The 22,161-nt window shown below is 35.3% G+C and overlaps 1 protein-coding gene across 6 annotated transcripts in view; it reads right to left on the bottom strand.

Annotated features, from left to right (window-relative positions):
- The window catches only part of SCLT1 (sodium channel and clathrin linker 1), a 201,144-nt gene that overhangs the window by 13,787 nt on the left and 165,196 nt on the right, over positions 1-22,161 (bottom strand). For 2 of the 6 annotated variants that reach the window (XR_005532488.1, XR_005532487.1), the window contains exons 19-20: positions 14,343-14,431; positions 10,772-10,848 (exon numbers count right to left, since the gene is read on the bottom strand). The exons of 3 other annotated variants lie outside the window; for them this stretch is intronic. The gene's annotated coding sequence lies outside the window, so the exon portion shown is untranslated. The remainder of the gene's footprint in view (positions 1-10,771; positions 10,849-14,342; positions 14,432-22,161) is intronic. One more of the 6 variants, XR_005532489.1, reaches the window with a different exon arrangement.

Genomic DNA, 22,161 nt, shown 5'->3' with positions numbered 1-22,161 from the left:
GATCTCAACTTTTTCTATGGCTTCAAAAGACCTGACTACCAAAAAAGGAAATTCATCCTAAGGTTTCAAATCTCATTCAGTTAACTAAAAATACCACAAGTAAAGCAGACACGCCGGCTTTAGATACAGTAGAGCACTCCTGGTCATATTCCCAGGTTCTTTCCTTCCCTATTTGCACAATCCCCCTAAGTGATCTCATCTATTCTATGACTGTAAAGGAATGCTAATGAGCATCTCATATGGAACCTGTCCAAAATGGAAACTATTTTTTATTTATACCATCCCAAGTTTTCTCCTTCCCAGTAAAAGGCCTCACCATCTACCCACATATTCAAGTCTATGCTAAGGCTTCATTTTTGACTCCTCCCTTTTCCTCATTACCTGTTTGACTTAACAAATATGTTTTGTTCTACCTTCCTAATAGATTTCATATTCTCTCCATTTCAAGTCATCTATTGCCTGGAATTCTGTAATAATCTAATATCTGGTCTCCCTGATTCCATTTTTGCCACATTTGTATTTTCTACAGAATAGCAAAAGCAATTTTTCAAAGGTCTAAGGATGTTTAAAATTCTCCCACTCCTGTCTTTCTTTTAACTTAAAATAGTCTAACATGAATATTTTAAAGTAAGAATATTTTACTTAAAATGTTCTACAAGATTTTCCTGATCTAATCCATACCTAGTTCCTCAATGTTAGAGCTTCTCTCTTTGCTCACTATGCTTTAATTACATGGTCAACGCCTTAATTCTGGAGCTTTGTACCTGATACTCTTCCCTATGCCCAGAATATTTTCCTGGCTTACTTGTATAGTTGGTTTATTTCTACAATTCACACCTTGGTTTAATGCCAGCTTTCCTGACCACTTTTTAAAAAAACTGTGCAGTCCTTTCAGGTCTCACCCCTGTCCCAGTTACTGTCTATCATATTGACTTGTTTTCTTCATGCTGTTTAAAACATCTAAAATTATCTTGTTTATTTGTTGGTTTACCTTTTGACTAGTTCTCTCTCCTCATTAAAATGAAATCTCTAAAAGAGGGGGTGTATTCACAAGGCATAGAATAATGCCTGGAACACACAGGGTGGTTTTTAGCCTAGGCAAATTTTAGGTAACCCCACAGAATCAGTTAACTAGTACATTCAATAATAACATTTTTTAAAATGTGTCTTTTTTTTCCCTTACAAATAGTTTATTGTCAAGCTGGTTTCCATATAACACCCAGTGCTCATCCCCACAAATGCCCTCCTCCATGCGCATCTCCCCCCTTCCCCCCACATCCATCTGTCCTCAGTTTGTTTCTCAGCATTCAAGAGTCTCTCATGGTTTGCCTCTCTCCCTCTAATACACTGTATTTTGCCTTTTCAAAGTTTTCACTACATATTTGCTCTCACAAGAAAGAAGATTAGATATTTCAGTGATTACATTTTCAAAGTAGCTACCAAAGGGTATAGTAAATTTGGGAGATTACTACTAGGAAAATGAGTGTGAGATAGAGTTTTATGTACAAAAATCATTCATGGGAAGCTTATTTTAAGACATTATTTGAAGAATAAACTCAAAGTTAAAAAATAATATGTGGATTTTCTTCACAACGTCTCATTTTAAGTCCTGATCTTAGCATAAGATTGAGGGAATATAAAGTTGATTCATTCAACAAATACTGAAATGAATGCCTGTCACATTCCATATATTGTGCTAAGTGGTAGGGAAACAAGGAAGAACAAGATCCAGTTACTGCCACAGTGAAACTTATAAACTACTAAATACTGAAGAGCCCCAACTTTATAATATAGGTAGTAAATGCTATAAAAAGTGCTATGGGAATGTACAAGGATGATTAGGGGATTAGAGCTGTCTCTCCAGAGGAAGTAGGCTTTTAAGCTGATGTATGAAAGAGAAACAGAAAGCAGAGTAAGGAAAGGAGAAAGTTACAATCAAATCCATGTGTGAAGGCCAGGCAATAAGAAAGGATAATAAATTCAGGGAACTGAAAGGAGTTGTGTGTGCAAGGCATAGAGTGTTACTAGGAAGTGGCAGTGGGAATAAAAGTAGAGAAGCTGGAAACAGGAAATACAGATTGCAAAGGATCTTCTATGCCTGGGCAATAAGTTGAGACTTTATTAATAATACAGTGGGGAGGCACGGAAGTATTTTAAGAAGAGATGTGACATGACTGGATTTGAATATCAGAAAATCTGCTCATTATAGCAAGAAAAAGTAGGTAAGGAAACATGACTGTGGTAAGTTAGGGGTTATAGTAGTAACGCAGGTGAGCAATGTTGATAGCCTAAACAACTGGAGGGAAATGAACAGATTCAGGAGATATTTAGGAAGCAGAATTAGTAATAATTGATTTAAGGGTGTGAGGAGAAGAAGTTTAGGATGACTTCTGGAGTTTTGCTTTAGCAAATGGGTAGATATTATCAGCCATGGAATGGGAAATACAGGATGAAATAAAAACTTGGGTTAGGAGTGAAATATATTTAAGGTACATATTGAGGTACTATGGCCATGCTCAGTAAAGAGTTGGAAATGCAGATTATTTCAAAAAGGTCAGCACTATAACAGTAATTAATCCTTTTCTGTTTGTTTCTGTCATAGAAATGGATACCTACCTAGACCATGCTGAAAGGAAGAATGTCCACTTGAAACGTGCTTCAATTCTTAGTATCACTGGCAATATATAATAACTGAAAAGTATGGTTATGAGGATAACAGCAAAGCTTTCCCTACAATGCATCAATTTATTTGAAAACACCAGAAATGTTTTAAATAGAGAAGTACGGTTTCTTATGAAATGGGAGTTTAGGCATTATAATCAATATCTTAGGCATTATAATCAATTACTATAATTGCTCAGATCATTCTGTTATTATTGAGGCACAGTTTAAGATAAGAATAAGCCATGTATATTTTAGTTGATACAGCACAGGGGAAATTTCCTCAATGCCTGAAATCTTTTAGTGATGACTAAAGATTAAATCACATAAGGCTCTAGTTTATATTATATGAAAGAATTAAAAACAAAAGGTGTACTATTCGTTTCAGGAAAATGATGGATCTGCCAGCTGCAGCAAGTGCTTTCTTTGAAACTCTCTTATAACAAATTAATATAGCATGTGCCAGATGTTTTTTTTTTTTTCTGTTGAATTATACTATAATATGCTTCAGTTACTTTTAGTAATTACGCATTTTGTAATCTGCCAGTACCTGCAGCTGCCTCTCATTCTATTAAAAAAGAAAAGCAGCTATGGCAGCCAAACATTACAGATATATAGCCAAAAATAATGTTTTAAAGATTGATGAAAATTCCTTAGGGTTCAAATGCTGTGTAATTCATATATATGTGTATATATATACATATATGTGTGCATAACAAAATTATATAGAATGAATTTATTTATATTATGAAATATTTTCTAAAGAAAATATTTTTCTGATGAAAGTATTATATACTGTATATTCATTCATTCATTCAATACAATTTTATTGACTGACTATAGGCCAGGCAAGATGTTAGCTCACGGTCTTGTAGGAGAAATGCATATAAATGAAAGACTACAATTCAGGAAGTGTCATAAAGAAGAATGGTATGGGGGTACCTGGGTGGCTCAGTTGGTGAAGTATCCGACTCTTGGTTTCGGCTCAGGTCATGATCTAATGGTTCGTGGATTTGAGCCCCACAATGGGCTCTGTACTGACAGTGCAGAGCCTGCTTGGGATTCTCTCTCTCTCTTCCTCACTTTCTGTTCCTCCCCGACTTGTACTCTCTCTCTCTCAAAATAAATGAATAAACTTAAGAAAAAAAAACAAAACCCAAACCAGTATGGGAGTACAAAAAAAGGGAAGACTCAATCTGTCAGGGGAATTAAAAATGTCCTACAGAAAAAAAATGACATTTGAGTTGGGTCTGGAAGGAAGAAGTTGGATTTTTCAGGTGGGAAGTTGGGAAAGGACATTCCTACAAAGAAACAGCATGTACAAGCTACCTCTAGAATCATCTTTGATTCTTTTCTTTCACATTTCATAACCAATCCACCAGTATCTTCTATTACCTCTAAAAAAATAAAAAGCTTCCAACAAATTCTCCTTACTCTTTCTTCTTAGTCTAAGCCACCATTATCTCTCTCTCTTTTTAAGTAATCTATGCACCCAATGTGGGGCTCAAACTCACAATCCACAGATCAAGAGTTGCATACTTAACAGACTGAACCAGCCAAGTGCCCTAAAGCCACCACTCTCTCTTAAGAATCTTGCAATAGCCTTCTAAGTTTTTCTCTAGCTTTTTTAGTCACTTCCATTTTCCATCCAGTAGTGAGTGATCTTAAAAAAATCCAATCAGGTAACTTTTTTCAAAACTGACCACTGACCTTCATTCACACTTAAAATTTAAAAAAAAAAATATTTATTTTTGAGAAAGAGAGTGAGCATGTGCAAGCAGGGTAAGGACAGGAGCAGAGAGAGGAGACACAGATTCTGAAGCAAACTCCAGGCTCTGAGCTGTCAGCATAGAGCCCAATGTGAGGCTTAAACCCATGAACCATGAGATCATGACCTGAGCCAAAGTCAGATGCTTAATCGACTGAGCCACCCAGGTGCCCCAAACTCTTTTTAAAAAAATTTTTTTAAATGTTTTATTTCTGAGAGACAGACAACAGACAGACACACACACACACAGCATGAGCCGGGGAGGGTCAGAGAGAGAGGGAGATACAGAATCTGAAGTAGGCTCCAGGCTCTGAGCTAGCTGTCAGCACAGAGCCTGATGCGGGACTCAAACCCACGAACCGTGAGATCATGACCTGAGCTGAAGCCGGATGCTTAACCAACTGAGCCACCCAGGTGCCCCCACTTAAAACTCTTTGACTTGTGAGATCAAGTCCCTGTCTGTAGCAAAGACAGCGGTCACCAACATTTCATTTGTTCCATATACATTTCCTAGACTCTTACACACTTAGATTTGGTCCCTATGACTAGTTTGGCCAGTAAAGGTAAAAGGAAATGTATCACTTCAGAGTTTAGTTAAGATTTAGTGTTCTTCCATTCTTTTCTTTCCCTGTTTCAGTGATCTCAGGAAACCATATATTTAAGATGGTGGAATCTCTACCAGCAGAGCCTTCTTGCAAAACTCTCAGATGTGTAATGTAAGCAAGAAATAAACCTTTGTTTCTGAGACATCACAGTTTGTTTGCTGTGGTGCCTGGCATTACTTAATATAATACATTTCCCACATCTGTCACTATTGCCTTTATTTTGCATACTATTTCTTTTACTTCAAACATACCAAGTATATTCTTGCCTTGGGGTCTTTGCACTAACTGTTCTCTCTGCTTGGATGCTCTTTCTCCTGATTTTCCATGACAGGATACTTTTTGTCATTAGATCTCAACTTAAGATTTATTTTCTCACAAGATCTTCCTTGTCTACCATTCTAAGGTATTCATCCATTCATGAGAACATTATTGGCATTTTATTTTTCTATATATACTAATTATTTGATTTTAAGCATATATATATATTTGCTCAATAATTCCACCTTCCCATCTATAATCTACTATTTTCAAAAACCTCAAAAGAAAACAGAGGGACCCTGGGTTTTGCTGTATCATCAGTTCTTAAAGAAAAATGAATTCAATAAATACATGAGTGAGTGAGTGGAGTGCAGACTAGGAGTTGTAAAAGGGCTGGCTGAGCATGCTTGAGGTGGGAGTTCAGTGTGGCTGGAACACAAGGAACTTGAAGGACAGAGGCAGACTGCTGATAATAAGGTGGAGAAAAGACTATAAAAAAACTATAGGCAACAGTAAAAGAGAAGTCCTTAAGTAGGCACGGTCAGAATCATATTTGCTTTTCAGGAAAACAATTTCTGACAGCAGTATGAAAGATGGGATAGAGTAAAATAAAACTGAAGGCAGAGAAACCAGAGTGAAAAAGGCTGCTTTAACAGCCATGATTAAAGATGTGAAGGACTGGGGCGCCTGGGTGGCTTAGTCGGTTAAGCGTCCGAGTTTCGCTTAGGTCATGATCTCGCGGTTCGTGGGTTCAAGCCCTGTGTTGGACTGTGCTGACAGCTAGCTCAGAGCCTGGAGCCTGCTTCGGATTCTGTGTTTCCCTCTCTTTCTGACCCTCTCCTGCTCATGCTGTCTCTGTCTCTCTCAAAAATAAAACATTAAAAAAAATTTCTTTTTAAAAATTAAAAAAAATCTGTAAAACTAACAGGGTCTTATTCAAGTAATATCGTTACAAATGTTATGAATTAATAATAACTCTTAAAATTATTTTCTCTTGGAAGCTCAAAATTCCATGTTATATATATTTCAAGATAATAGAGTAATTAAGAAGGAATGATTATAGATGAATTAATAACATTTTACAAATAAAAGGAAACATCAAACTGAAAGAAACCACTGAGGAGTTCAGATTTTTCAAAAGCCTTTATGCTAGGTTTTTAAAAATGTTTCTTCATTTATTTATTTTTTAGAGCCAGAGAGTGAGTGGGGGAAGGGCAAAAAGAGAAGGAGACAGAGAGAATCCTAAGCAGTCTCTGCACTGTCATCACAGAGCCCAATGTGGCAAACCCACAAACTGTGAGACCATGACCTGAACAGAAATCAAGACCTGGATGCTTAACCGACTGAGCCACACAGGCACCCCTATAGTAGCTTTTTGAGACTAAGATGAAAAACTTCTTTCTACGGGAAAATTAATTATCTTGTGTTACATTTAATTATGGCTATACTTACTCATGGCTAAGATCTTAAGAAATCATAGATACCTGATAATCATATTTAACTATCAGACATCATGATGAAGGAACAAAGGTTTCCAAAGGCAGCACAATTAGTCCAAAGAGGACTCTAGCATCCTAAAGGTTTTGTGGCTATGATGGTATTTGGTTTTGCCTCTTACATTTTGATAATTTACCTGTAGTAAAAAGGTGGATACATAATAAGAAAACAGCTGTTTATAAGAATTTAACTGTTATCAAGTAGAGAGGATAGACGCAAACAGCCAAGTATTTTAAAGATTTGATGAATACAGACTAGCACTATTTTTAAGGGGCATATTTTTAGGGGGAAAGCTTTAATGCTTAATGCACACTGGGAAGCATGATGCTGGGACCTAACTTGAAAGAGCTCATTTTTGATAGCCAGTGATAAACACTTTTTGTATGAATGGTAGAATGTATAAATTCATAGTATGTACAGAAAAACTCTTATAAGGAGAGTCAGATGCATCAAATGAGCCATCTGCTTTTTAAGTACTGCTCTATAGTTTATTTTGGAATTTATAAAAGACCTAATAGGTTGAAGACTTGGATTGTATCATTAAATCATTCTGGAAACAAAGCCATTTCTAAGGAGAGCAAATGAGTCTTTCCCCAAAGATACAGAAATACCTTCTAGGAGTTAGCCTTATACCTTAATGGTAGAACACAGCTTACATCAAATTGCTAATGCCCAATATAGATGTTAACACAAATATGTCCAGTAAAAATCATCACATTCGTAACATTTTTTTCCATTGGAATAAGCATAAATTTTAATTTTCTACTTCAAAAATTATAAATTCATTATGCTGTCCATATAATTCCTATTATGACTAATTGGTGAGATATGTCAGTGAAAATATTTTAGTAGTTACATTTCTATTGCAGAAAAATTTTCGACTTGATTTCATATATATTCTTCAGTATTATTTATATCTCCAAAGAGGACAGATATAATTTATACATACAAATCTTGCCTAAAATTTAGTGCTTTCTAAAACTAGTAATGTTTTCATAAATTAAAAATGGAATAAACACATGAGCTTCTCATACATGTCTCATGCATTATATCATGCTTACTTTGAATATAAAAATCTCTTACCATTTATAAAGGCTATTCTCTAAACCCAGTGTTCATTGTTTGCTTCCTAAACATTTTCCTACATGCTAGGCATGGAGTGAACATCTTATATTTGTTGTCATATAAATAAAGCCTTATAGTAACATATGGGGTTTAGAGATAAGTGGAAAGGACTGGGGCTGGCTGGGATTCAAATTCAGGTTTTACCTACTCTTGAGTTAGTGCTCTTATGTCTAATGTTGTGCTGCCTCCTTATGTGCTAAAAAATGTACTGTTTTTCAACACTATTAAATAAATACTATTTTTAGGAAAGGAAATAATGCAAAATCTTGTGAAAATGTTTCTATGTTGAAAGTTAACATTTTAGTTTTGACATGTCTGAGAATATTAGTACAATTTTAGTAACATAGAGATATGGATAAAGTTTTTTTTTCTTTTTTTTAAATGTTTTTTATTTATTTCTGAGAGAGAGAGACAGCATGAGCAGGGGAGGGTCAGAGAGAGAGGGAGACACAGAATCTAAAGGAGGCTCCAGGTTTTGAGCTAGCTGTCAGTACAGAGCCCAATGTGGGGCTTGAACCCACGAACCATGAGGTCATGACCTGAGCTGAAGTATGACGCTTAACCAACTGAGCCACCCAGGCGCCCTTGGATAAAGTTTTTCTTAGTATATCCCAATGTAATTCCAATTCCAAACTGTGTGGTTTAAACAATCAACACAGGACTATCAAGCAAAGGCTAACTATATCCTTATAAAAGCCATATTTTTCTAAGCAAAATCACAAATATATACAATGAAACCTTGTTAGACTTTAATGCTTTCTCACGTTTTTATAATTTTTTAAAATGTTTATTTTTGAAGGAGAGAGAGACAGGGCATCAGTATATAAGAAGCAGAGAGGGAGGGAGACAGAATCTGAAGCAGGCTCCAGGCTATGAGCTGTCAGCACAGAGCCTGATGTGGGGCTCCAACTCATGAGCCAGGAGATCATGAACTGAGCTGAAGTCAGATGCTTAACTGACTGAGCCACCCAGGCACTTCCACATTTTTATAATTTTATAAAAATTACCATATACCCAAGAAATATTTAACTTAAGCATAGTTATTCCTTTTTAAAAAGATATCTAAAGAAATATCTTTTCTAAAATTTAAAAAAATTTAATTTTCTAAAATTTAAAATTTAAAGGATTGTAAAAAATGTAACCTATTTACTTTTGATACCTAATGTATTTTAAAAAATTTTTTTAATGTTTTTATTTTTTGAGAGACAGAGAGAGACAGTGTGTGAGCAGGGGAGGGGCAGAGAGAGAGAGAGACAGAGAATCTAAAACAGGGTCCAGGCTGTCCACAGAGAGCCGGATGTGCAGCCGGAAGCCATGAACTGTGAGATCATCACCTGAGCTGAAGTGGACGCTCAACTGACTGAGCCACCCAGGAGCCCGGATAACGATTTACTTCTAAGTAATCTTTCTTAATCAGTTCAACCTACTGCAAATGCAACAGACCATGAAGCTTTTAAAATTTATTAAAATTTATTAAACATTTATTTAAAAATTTATATAAAAAATAAATCTATAAAAAATTTATTTAAAAATTTATATAAAAATTTTTTATATAAAATATTAGGTGATGAATCACTAAATTCTACTCCTGAAATTTTAACACCATATGTTAAAACTTGGATTTAAATAAAATTAAATAATTAAAAAACAAAGTTTTGCATTTAAAAAATAAAAAATAAAACTTATTAAAAACAGTGCTCTAATCATGGGACAAAGACCAGATTGTCACAAAAGCAGGAGCGGTGATGGTTGAAAAAAATCTGGTTTTTTTTGTTTTGTTTTTTGTTCCTGTCTTTAATAAGAACATCCAAAGAAGGGTTCTTTTCGTATGTATTTTTGTAAGTTTATTAAAAACTGCCACACTGAACTAGAATGGCAGAAGGAAAAGTAGTGACAATAATCAATATCCATTTGAACTTGAAAGGATAAGATCATAATAAGAATTGAAAAGGATGTTGAAAATATCTCAAGGACAGTCAAGGATTACCAATTCAGGGATAGTAAGACAATTAAAAAACTAAAAATCTGAGTAAAAAATATTTCTAATTCTAATAATAATATACATTTGTTTGATGTTTTATAGTTTAAGAGACACTGACATTTATACTATTCCATAAATAACCGTAGCAAACTAATATAGCTTTTATGCTTGTAGATGACTTGAGGCTTAGAAAAATCGATTTATACATAATCATATATTTGTGGGGCAGAAGTTGGATTTGAATTTAGTGCGGTAGCTTTATATATACCCCAGCTGACTCCTACATTAAGATTTTCAGTCATTCACTCATGTTTAGGAGAAAATTTTTGAGGTCTCTAAAAACTGGTATTTCAATAGTTCATTGCTTAAGGCCACTGATAAATATATGTCTAAGCTTGTATTTTTTAATATCTAAAAGGCTGTCAAATTAAGAGTTATGCATAAAAGATGGAGATCACTCTAGGAAAACATACAGTGTCTTCTAAGATTCTATGTAAACTAGAAATAAAATGAATGCAATGCCTTCAGTTATGTACTGAGTGATTTGAAACACTCTTTATTAATTCTGAAACATTCCTTAAAAAGCTTTGAGAACAATTAAGTTCTTAGCAATGACATACAAATTGAGTCTGATATAAATTCAAATTCACAGAAATAGTAAAATAAATAAAAAATTAATTCACTAGAACTAGAGATCAAATTGCTAAAAACCTGGTAGCAGAGTAAACTTCTATTAGTACAGATTGTTACAATCCAACTTCCCCAACTAGAATGCAATATCTCTGATGGCACGGCAATATTTGATCACTTTTCAAAGCTGATGTTGAAAGCTATTTTTGAAAATATTGCATAATATAAGAAAAACAATAATCTTACCCATCTTCGGTATCAAGTGATGGTATTATTCTCTTGATTTTGAAGGAAATAATTCTATTTCCTTTCTTTCCTTTTATCTAAGAGGTAAAAAAAAATCACTATATTACTGGAAATTTGGTAGCTTTAACTTATTTAGGGTTTGGAAGGTTGTTTACCCAAACCTAGTTTTTAAGGCTGGACAAGGAAGAGAGTAAGCTTTGAAACTGAAAAAAAAATCCTAATTATATTTACTGCATTCAAGGTACAACTGGAGTCAAGACACAACTGTTTCTTGATTAGGCTAGTCAAGGCTTTATTAACTAACATAATCTGCTGAGCATATCTGACTGTGGCGCACGAGCACTGGTGGAAAGTCTAAAAAATTTACAAATGAAGATTTCAAGTGGGAATGTTCATTAGAAGACTGGCTGTTTAGTTTTAAATTGCTTATTCCATGAATTATTTCTATTTATTTCTCTCTTAAGAGCAGTAAACCACTTCATGTTGCTATATTAAATTTTCATTTTTTATGGAAAATTGTTTTCAAAAAAGACTTTTTAGTTGAAAATTCAACAAGGAGGTAGTATAGCAAAGTGGAGAAGAAATTTATGGGACAAATGAAGAGTTTGGTCTTATATTGGAGCAGGAGCAGTTTATCTCATTACAGCAGGGTGTATGGGAAAAGATGCACAGGGAAATATAAATGCAGTGGAAGTTCTCTTCTGATTGCTTCTCTTTTCTCAGTGAAATAGGAATTGAGGTTACCAAATGAAAGTGGTGATGGGGAAGAGATATAAAGGATTTGAAGAAAGACAAGAGGGTATGAAATAGTCACCAAAGAGAGTAGAATATACAGAGACTGACTGCCTAGCAGCTTAAAGACCCCTTTTGTGATGATGAATTAATATTTTAATGTTTATTTGTTTATTTATCTATTTTGAGAAAGAGAGAGCATAAGCAGGGGAGGGGCAGAGAGAGAGGGGAGAGAGAGAGAGACAGAGAAAGTCCCAAACAGGCTCCACACTGTCAGTATAGAGCCTGATGTGGGGTTTGAACCCATGATAGGTGAGATCATGATCTGAGCCAAAATAATCAGATGCTTAACTGACTGAGCCACCCAGGTGCTCGATGATGAATTTAGAGTGAAATCACCAGCATGGCTGTGTGTTTCCTCCAGCCACCTTAAGCTGAATGGGTGAAGATACAGAGAGCACAACGAACTGGAGATAACCAGGGCTTGTCTGGCAAAAGGAAGAAGAAAAAGCATCAGAAGAGTTCAGGATGATTATCCCTGCTGACTCTTTCTAAAACTACATGGCAACTGATAGAATGGGAGAAGATATCTGCAAATGACACATCAGGTAAAGGACTAGTATCTAAAATCTATAAAGAAGTTATTAAAATAAACATGCCAAAAACAAATAATCCAGTGAAGCAATGGGAAAAAGACATGAACAGACACTTTTCCAAAGAAGACATCCAGATGGCCAGCAGACACATGTAAAGATGCTGAGCATCACTCATCATCAGGGAAATACAAATTAAAACCACTGTGAGATACCACCTCACATCTATCAGAATGGCTAAAGTTAACAACTCAGGCAACAATAAATGTTGGCAAGGATGTGAAGAAAGGGGAATACTTTTGTACTGCTGGTGGGAATGCAAACTGGTGCAACCCCTCTGGAGAACAGTATGGAGGTTTCCAAAAAATTAAAAACAGAACTACCCTATGATCTAACAATTGAACTACTAGGTATTTATCCAAATGATACAAGATGCTGATTTGAAGGGGCACATGCACCCCAATGTTTACAGCAGCACTATCAACTATAGCCAAATTACGGAAAGAGCCCTAATGTCCTAATGAATGGGCAAAGAAGAGCTGGTATGTATAGACAATGGTGTATTACACGGTGATCAAAATAAATGAAATCTTGCCATTTGCAACTATGTGGACAGAACTACAGTGTATTATACTCGGTGAAATAAGCAGTTAGAAAAGACAGATATCATATGATTTCACTCATATGTGCAATTTAAGAAACAAAACAGATGAACATAGTGGGAGGGAAGGAAAAAATAACAACAACAACAAAAAAACCAGAAAGAGAGGCCAACCATAAAAAACTCTTAAATACAGAGAACAAACTGAGGGTTGCTAGAGCAGGGTTGGGTGGGGGGATGGGCTAAATGGGTGATGGACATTAGGAGGCACTTGCTGGGGTGAGCACTGGGTGTTATGTGTAAGTGATGAATCACTAAATTCTATTCCCCAAATCATTACTGCACTATATGTTAATTAACTTGGATTTAAATAAAATTAAAAAATAAAAAATAAAAACCACTCCCTTCTAAAAATATATATACTACCTATTCCCTTTTTCTACTTTATATTTCTCTTCAGCATTTATCATTCTCTATCACATTATATACTTAATTTCTCTTGTTTACTGTCTTCATTAGAATGAAAACTCCAGGAAGGCAAGGATTTTTTGTTTGTCTAGTTCACCACTATTATCTTTTAAAAGTTACGATTCATTGCTGGATCATGGCAAAGCAGTTTCACATCCCCACTCTCCACCAATGCCCTGTGGTTTCACAGAGAGAAATGACTGGCTAGTTTATTAGCTAGCAGCTATTTTTAAAAAACTAGGTGCTTTAGATACAAAATTTTGAATTTTAAAACTGGTAATATTAATTATTCTTAAAAAAAAGGGGGGACCTTAAGGTGATGGAAGTTTCTCTAAAATTTTCTTAAGTAGAAGAGAGTAATAAAAAGTAGAAAGTAATAGAAATGATACTGAAATACTGTAAGGGCCAGATGAGAAAATCCCTGTAGCCATCTTCTTCCTAATTGGGTAGGAAGGGGTGGGAGAGTAAAATGAATTAACATTTACCAGAGGCATCTCTGGCATAGTGTGGAAAATGGATTAGAGGGAAGACAAGTTTAGGTTCCAGATATCAATCAGAAAGCCCCTGCAGTAATCCAGGTAAGGAGATGAGGGTGGCCTGAACTAAGGAGTGAAAAGGCAAATGTCTTTGAAAAACATTGAGGAGGAAGGATCAGCCAGACTCAGTGATTGTGAAGGTACAGGAAATGAGGTAGGAGTGAGCCAGGGCAATTTGCTCTTGTGGAAGGTCATTCTATGGACCACATCGCTGTTGTTTTCAAGATTCTGATGACCACAGGACTGCTCCCCATAGTATCTGATTTTTAGCTAAAAACACCACAAAAGCATATGAAAAATAATTTCCAGTGCTCAAAAGAATTAAGTTATGGTGGTGTGATGACAGGCTGCAGGATTGAGACGTTTCTGACACTGAACTCATTCCAGGAAATGTTTCTTTTGTTTTGTTTTGTTTTGTTTTGAGAGAGGGAGTACATGTGTGCAAGCAGAGGAGGGGCAGAGGAAGAGAAAGAGAATCCCAAGCAGGCTCTATGCCCAGTGTGGAGCCCAAAGTGAGGCTTGTTCTCACGACTGTGACATCATGACCTGAGCTGAAATCAAGAGTTGGACACTTAATCAACTAAGCCACCTACATGTCCCCAGGAAACTCCTTTAAATCAGTCACATATGGAGCTACCTACTCTGTTTGCTCACAAAGCTGGCATTGCATCTCAGAATTCAGGTGGAAGGGATTCTTCTTTGGTCTTGTACTACTGGCTGACAAAAACTCCTTTAAAAAAATCACATTTCAATAATTCAACTAAATCACCTATAAATGTTATACAGAATACTTGCCAAATGCCCAACACAATGCTATAGGCTTTATGGTTACATAAATATTTATGCTCATATATGCATATTCATTTAATAAATATTATGTGCCAATGCCTAATGATGTGTTGGTGCCTGTGGATACACATGTTTAATTCACAGAGGGTTGTAATATATGACCGAGGTGTACTCGAAATTTTAAAACAGGAGTTCAAACATGACTGGATAAATAATTCTAGCCACATTGTTTAATGTTTTTTTAAGTCTTTATTTTATTTTGATAGAGAGAGACAGGGTGTGAGTAGGGGAAGGGCAGAGGGAGAGGGGGACACAGAATCCAAAGCAGGCTCCAGGCTCTGAGCTGTCAGCACAGAGCCCGATGCGGGGTTCAAACCCATGGATTGTGAGAATCATGACCTGAGCCAAAGTTGGATGCTTAACTGACTGAACCACTCAGGTGCCTCTGTTTTGTGTAATGTTTTATCCTCTGAAAGCATGATCTTAATTATGAGCAGTACTAATTTTAACTTATTTCACTCAATCCTGGTGCCTATGTCTTACACTATGTATTCCTTTATCATCAACAGTTTTCATAATAATTATTAAAATGAATACTATTTTCAAGAGTTTATGAGATGAGAAAAAAGTTCCACTATAAGACCGTTGTATAATTATGGGAATTTATGTTTTTTAGTCTCTTGAATAGTGGTGGCACATTATACTTTATCATGTTTCACAAAGTTCAACCGCATATCAAAACCTAAAATTCTTCATAAAGAATCAAATTTGAAAAAAAGAATTTGTCCTATAAAAGAAAAAATAATTGAAAAAAATCAACTAGCTTTCATTCATTCATTCAGTAAACCTGTTTTGAGTATTTTCTAGGACTGGACACTCTTTTAGGGTCTAGGCATATAGTGGGGAAACACAAGAGATGAGTTACTTTATGGAACTGATATCATAAGGGAGAAAGAAGATAAAAAGTTTAAAGAAATAAATATAAAACGCAATTACTTGTTAACAATTTTTTAACATAATTTTTAAAAATTTATTTATTTTGAGATAGAGAGCATGAGCAGGACAGGAGAGGGGCAGAGAGAAAGGGGGAGAGGGAGAATCCTAAGCAGGCTCCATGCTGTCAGCACAGAGCCTGATTTGGAGCTTGAACTCAAACCATGAGATCATGACCTGAATTGAAATCAAGAGTTGATGCTTAACTGACTGAGCCACCCAGGTGCCACTTTAAATTATTTTTTTAATGTTTATTTATAATTGAGAGAGAGAAAGAGTGAGAGCATGCGTGCACAAGCGGAGTAGGGGCAGAGAGTGAGGGAGACAGAATCTGAAGTAGGCTCCAGGCTCTGAGCTGTCAGCACAGAGCCTGATGACAGTCTTGAACTCACGGGCCGTGAGATCATGACCTGAGCCGAAGTTAGATGCTTAACTGACTGAGCCACCCAGGAACTCCAAAATTCAATAACTGTTAATGATGAAAGCAGAAATAAAAAATTGGTATGGGATGTAGTAACTTAAGTAACTTACTCATTTTTGTGTTTCAATAGCAGCTAGCAAAATGCTTAGAAAAGAGTGGTCACTCAGATGCTTTTTATATAAATTAAAGTGAGTTTTTAGGCATCTGCTTTTGTTTCTGGAAGTACCTGTATAAATCTGCAAACTGAAGTATTAGACACTTTAAACTGCAGTTCTGAACTTAATGCTGAACTTTATAGTGTCAAGAGACAGCCAAGATGTGAATAATCTTGCTGAACACTTTTAAAGGTGTAGTAAAACCCTGAATCAGAGCAGATTTGGATATTTTCAGGTAGGTTTGCTAATACAACAAAGCAACTATATAAAAATTTAATGTGCTTATATTCTTGTGAGTTTATATAATTTTAATAATCTACATATAATTTTTAATATAAAGATAATAGTAAACCAAATTGACTTATTCATTACTTTTTTTTTCCCTCAGAACAAAATCAAGTGTAATGAGACCCACAAAGAAGTGGCACTGCCTTTCTCTTAAACCTGATGCAAATATCTGTCAAGTGACAAAAGCTTTCTCTGAGTAGATTTATAGTTTCTAATCATCAAAGCATACTGACTGAAGAAAAAGCTATTATGTTAGAAAATGTGATGTTAAATCTTTACAGGACATCCTCAGCATGGGAAGTCTCTCACTAAGCAAGAAGTCTAGTTACAAATTATGCTACAATTTTTCAAGATGTTTTTAAGAACTCAGCTAATGTGACAGGCACTTTTTCATCTTTCATTTCAACACTGTGATATAAATAAATTCAAAGTTAAGCACTTCTGTCCTATTAAAATCTGTCCTTATATCCTAGGCTTACGACTCTACTATTAGTTGCTTCAAGGTATAATATAGTTATTTTTAAATGCTGTCTTGACTCAATTTTGAGGCCTTAGCAAGAAGTCTATCAGTTTCTTTTCTTGTGCAGCTGATTAAATGCACACTCCCAACCACTTTAGTTATGCGGCTCTCATACTGTGGGCCACTGTACATCTGTCTTAACTGCCCCAGGGTCAGGTATCAGAAAACCAGAGCCACTGAAATCATTAAAGGGACTTGCCCACTGTTACCCCTACTTCCTCTGCCTTGTGATCAGCTCTGGTGCTTCCCCTCAGTGGATGTCTGTGGTGTACTGTGTTTGCCCCAGGAAACTGTGAATATAAGAAATTATAAAACTCTTTACCTTGTCTCTTAATCTGCATCTTTCTATATCTCACTCAAAGTAGTATGATTAAAACACAAAGGTATACAACCTATTTTAGTTAAGAAATAATACTAATATCAATTGCTAATGTTTATTAATTAGAAGTAATATGTTCTATAAGTGCAACATTGGTTCTAATGACCCGAAGGCCAATTCCCTGTAACAGTTCTAATTGATTTATTTTGTAGCTACAGTCCATTTCAACTTCCAGGATGCTGTGATTGACCAGACACACATGTAAACTCTGTATAAGACAAGAGTTATCTAAAGATTTTTGCCAAGTTTTCACCAAGACATATCAATCACTGTGCTAAATGAGGTGGCTATTTTTAAAGAGATATATATCCTTGGATCCAGTAAATGCACACCAGGGCATTCAGATTAATCAGCCCACGAAAAACTCTGCAACTCTTCAAAAGCATTAAAGAGATGAAAATATAGCAAAAAGTCCCAAGATAGTTATTGAGTGGAAGTTTGTAATGAGAAAAAGAAGCAGAATACTGGAATACCAATGCTTCTTATGCCCCAGAAGGCATTTACAATACCCCAGATTTAGGATCTGGTTCTTTTACAAGTGGGTGTGGTAGAGAGACCTTCTCCAACACTGAGACTCCCTCAGGATAAAGGTGAAACATATCTTAATCCATGTCCTTCCTTGTAAAGTCATAGAACTATGGAGAAGCTATTTTGGTCATAAGCAAAACAGGAGAAGAAAAGAAAAAAGAAACATACCTGTGGAGTTGTGGACACAGAGCAGCTATTTTACAGATTCACCTCAAAGAACAAATACCTAGGGTAATCCAGAAAGCCTACCTGTATGGTCAAGTGCTCAAAAGAAGTGCTCTAAAGCACCCAGGAGCAGTAAGGCAAAGACTTTCCATATAATCCTCAAAACAAAATTTTTCCAGGGCAATTACTAACAGATAGAGCAATCATAAAGCATGCATAGAACCAGAAGAAACAAACCTGTCTGATATTGAATTTATCAGATGTGGTCTTTCAAATAATGATTACTATTTTAAAAGAAAAGCATGGCCAAACTTGGAAATGTCAGCAAGAAACAGGAGGCTTTAAGAATGTAAAATGGCAGATATGACAAAGTTAAATAGAACTTCTAGTAACAAAAACCCCTTAATATAAAATCTCAGTAGACATATACAGCAGGTTGAACATAAAGAGAACTTTTATTAGATCTGAAGAAACCATGTGAATATAGTACAGTGAAAGAAAAAGATGGAAATAAAGAGACAAAGAAAAGTAATATAAGTCTAATATACCTTTGAGCAGAGTCCCAGAAGGATAAGAGGGAAGAGAGAGAGTGGGGGGGGGGGGAGAGGGAGAGAGGGAGAGAGAGAGAGAGAGAGATAGAATTGAGCAAGGGCAATATTTGTTGTTTTTTTTTTTTTAAATCAACCTTACTGAAGTACAATTATGGAAAGTAAATGTAGTTATTATGAGTGAAGGGTTTGGTAAAGTTTGATAAATGCATATACTCACATAACTACAATCACAGTTAGTACACAGAATATGTCCATCACCCCAAAATATTCCCTCATGACCCCATGCAGTCATTGTCCCATTTCTAACCCCAGCCTTACACATCCACTAAACTGTTATCATTACAGGTCAGAATTATCGTTTTTAGAATTTCATATAAACGTGATCATACAGTGTGGACTCTTCTTTGGTTTTTGTTTCAGCTCACTTTTGACAATCATCCATGTTGTTGCATTTATCAGCAGTCTGTCCCTTTTGTCCCCAAGTATTTATCCACACAGTTTTTGATGAATGAAAATTTGGGTTGTTTCCCATTTTTGGCTATTACAAATAAAGCACCTAAAAATACTTGTGCTTGAGTGTTCTGTGTGTGATCTGTTTTCATTTCTCTTGGTTAAATATCTATGAGTCCAACTGCATGATAATACAGTAACTAAATACTTAACTTTGTAGTAAACTGCCAAACTGTTATTATTGTTATTGACCTGTAAGATTTTTTAAAAAAAGTAATCTGAATACAAGTTCTTTGTCAGTTATACTATTTGCAAATCTTTTCTCACAGTCTTATTTTGATTTTCTTAAATGGTGACTTTGAAGAGTAGAAGTTTTTAATACAATGTAGTCCAATATATCAATTTTTTAAATGACTTGTTCCTCTTGTGCCCTATGTAAGAAATTTTTTACTACAGATTTTCTTGTTTCTTCTAGAATTTTTGTTGTTTTCCTTTTACGTTTAGGACTATGATTCATTTCAAGTTACTTTTCTATATTGTGTAATGTAATGGTATGGCAGGTAGCCTCTAAAATGGCTCCCTATTTCTGTACCTTCTGGTATTCAGACCCCTATATTCAAAGGGGGCACTGTACACAATAACTTGCTTCTAATTAATGGAAAAAGGTAAAAGTGATGAGATGTCACTTCAAGATTAGGTTAAAAAAGACAACTTTTGTTTTGCTTAACCTTCTCTCCTTCCCTTCCTTTCTCTGTCTCTTTCTCAGCTCTCACTCTGAGGGAAGCAAGCTGCCATGTTGTGAGTACTCACAAGAAAAAAAACAAATGATTACCTCAAACAATACTGAAAAATCCTTTATAAAATTCAATAGGATACAAACTCAATAAAATAGAAAACTTCCTGAATCTAACAGAAGTTATCTCCCAACACAGAAAACATCATACACAAAGATGAAGACTGAAAGCTTTCCTTCTGAGACTGAAAAAAAAGGAAAGAGTCCTTGACTATCACTCTGATTCTGCACTGTACTGGAGATCTAGCCAGTGTAATAAGTGAGAAAGGGAAGTAAAATATATGATGACTGGAAATAAGTAAGTGTTATATTCAGAGAGGACAAAATTATATATAAAACAAAATCCAACATATGTATTAATTTCTTAAATTATATAGAAAACAAAATGTGCAGTTATGAACCAAAGTTACAATAATACTGGGTTTTAGATGAACTGCTTTTTTTTTTTTTTGATTTTTTTAGATTGAACAGAGACTTATCTGTAGAAGGTAAAACTATAAAACTTTAGGTAGTTAAGCTAAAAGAGAATCTTTAGAGGTCAGGATAGAAAGGGAGTTCTTAAAATAAGACACACAATCATCATAAAACCAAAGAGATAAACATGACTCCATCAAAATAAACAACTTTTGTTTATCAAAACATGTCAGGAGCCGGGCAGGAGAAAAATAGAGAGAAATGATAAGTCACAGAATGGGAGATGCTGCTTTCGGTTTTGTTTTTTTGGAGAAGATATTTGCAACATTTAAGAAAAAGTAAACAACTCAATAGAGATATGGTTAAAAGGCTTGAAGAGACACTTCACAGAATAAAAGTTCACAAGGCCAATAAACATAAATAGATGTTCAACTTCAGTAGAAATATGAGCTCCAAGTTAAAACTATAATGAGAAACCAGTAATCATTACAGTAGCACAATATATCTGACTTCACTGAGTGAAGGTGAGGATTATCAGAAATTTTCATATACTACTTGCAAAAATGTAAATAGTTTTAATTACTTTGGGAAACAGTGAAGCCTTTTCTACTATGTTGAAAATAATGCATTCCTTATGACTTAACAATTCCAGTTTTAGGAATATGCTAGAAAGAGGGATGTCTAGTTGTATCAGGATAATATACAGTAATAAAAATAAATTCCATTATCCATTGTACTGCTAATGGGTGTTTCCATTTCCATTTGGGGACAATTAGGAAAAATGCTACTATAAGCATTCTTGTAGCAGCTATGTGTACAATCTTAAAGCTATGGTTTATTTTTGCCTGGTTTCTTTCTTTCTCCCCCACCACCCCCAAAGGGGCCACAATGAAAGCTTTAGGCGAAAGAGATTAGTAATTCAGCAATGAAGCAGATAATGAAATGCTTGAATAGAGAGGATCAAGTAAAAATCAACTCTATGGAAATAGTAATTCCACAACATGATTACACAAGAACTCTCTTTTGTGTATATCTTTCTTGGATATCTATATTTTATCTTTTAGTTTCAAGATTTGTTGCATCTTAAAGAATGTAGCCATATTTCATATAATAGCAATAAACATTGCTATTATCGTTATTATCATTAAAGATGTCATTTATTATTAATATTTGGTTACCAATATCTTTATGTTCCAGCAAATATATTCCTCCAAAATTGTTATTCATTACTGAGCTTTGGATCTTTTCTGCTGCAGTGTATTTCTCACCTTCAATTCTCATACCAGATCAATGTTTATTTCTAAGATCTATTACGTTTCTCAATATCTGAAAACTATATTTTGAGTAGTCAAAGAAACCTTTTGTTACCTTGATTAAGCTCATTAGGAAGAGTTTTACCAAAAGATGGATGACTTTCCAATTCAGTATCACCTTGCTAATATTATCAGTATGTATTAAAGACACCGAGTCATTATATCAAATAACCACAGCTAGTCATCACATCTGTCAAAAGGGCTAACCTCAATAACACAAGAAAGAAATGTTGACAAGGATATGGAGAAAAAAGAACACTCGTGCACTGCTGGTAGAAATGCAAACTGGTGCAGCCACCGTGGAAAGGAGTATGGAGGTTCCTCAAGAAGTTAAAAATAGAACCAGCCTTCAATCCAGCAATGGCACTTACCCCAAAAATAGAAAAACACGAATTCAAAGGGATACATACACCTCTTTTATTTTTTTTAATGATTTTATTTATTTCTGAGAGAGAGACAGAGACAGAGACAGCATGAGCAGGGGAGAGTCAGAGAGGGAGATACAGAATCTGAAGCAGGCTCCAGGCTCTGAGCTAGCTGTCAGCACCGAGCCCGAGGTGGGGCTCGAACCCACGAACCACGAGATTATGACCTGAGCTGAAGTCAGACACTTAACCAACTGAGCCACCCATGCGCCCCTACACCTTTGTTTATAACTGCATTATTTACAACAGCCAAGATATGGAAGCAGTCCAAGTGTC

The sequence above is a fragment of the Hyaena hyaena genome, unplaced genomic scaffold (genome assembly GCF_003009895.1).
Source record: "Hyaena hyaena isolate Hyena2069 unplaced genomic scaffold, ASM300989v1 scaffold_563, whole genome shotgun sequence".
Classification (NCBI taxonomy): domain Eukaryota; kingdom Metazoa; phylum Chordata; class Mammalia; order Carnivora; family Hyaenidae; genus Hyaena; species Hyaena hyaena.
Note: the sequence above shows the minus strand (reverse complement) of the source record. Positions and strands in the feature narration are given on the sequence as shown.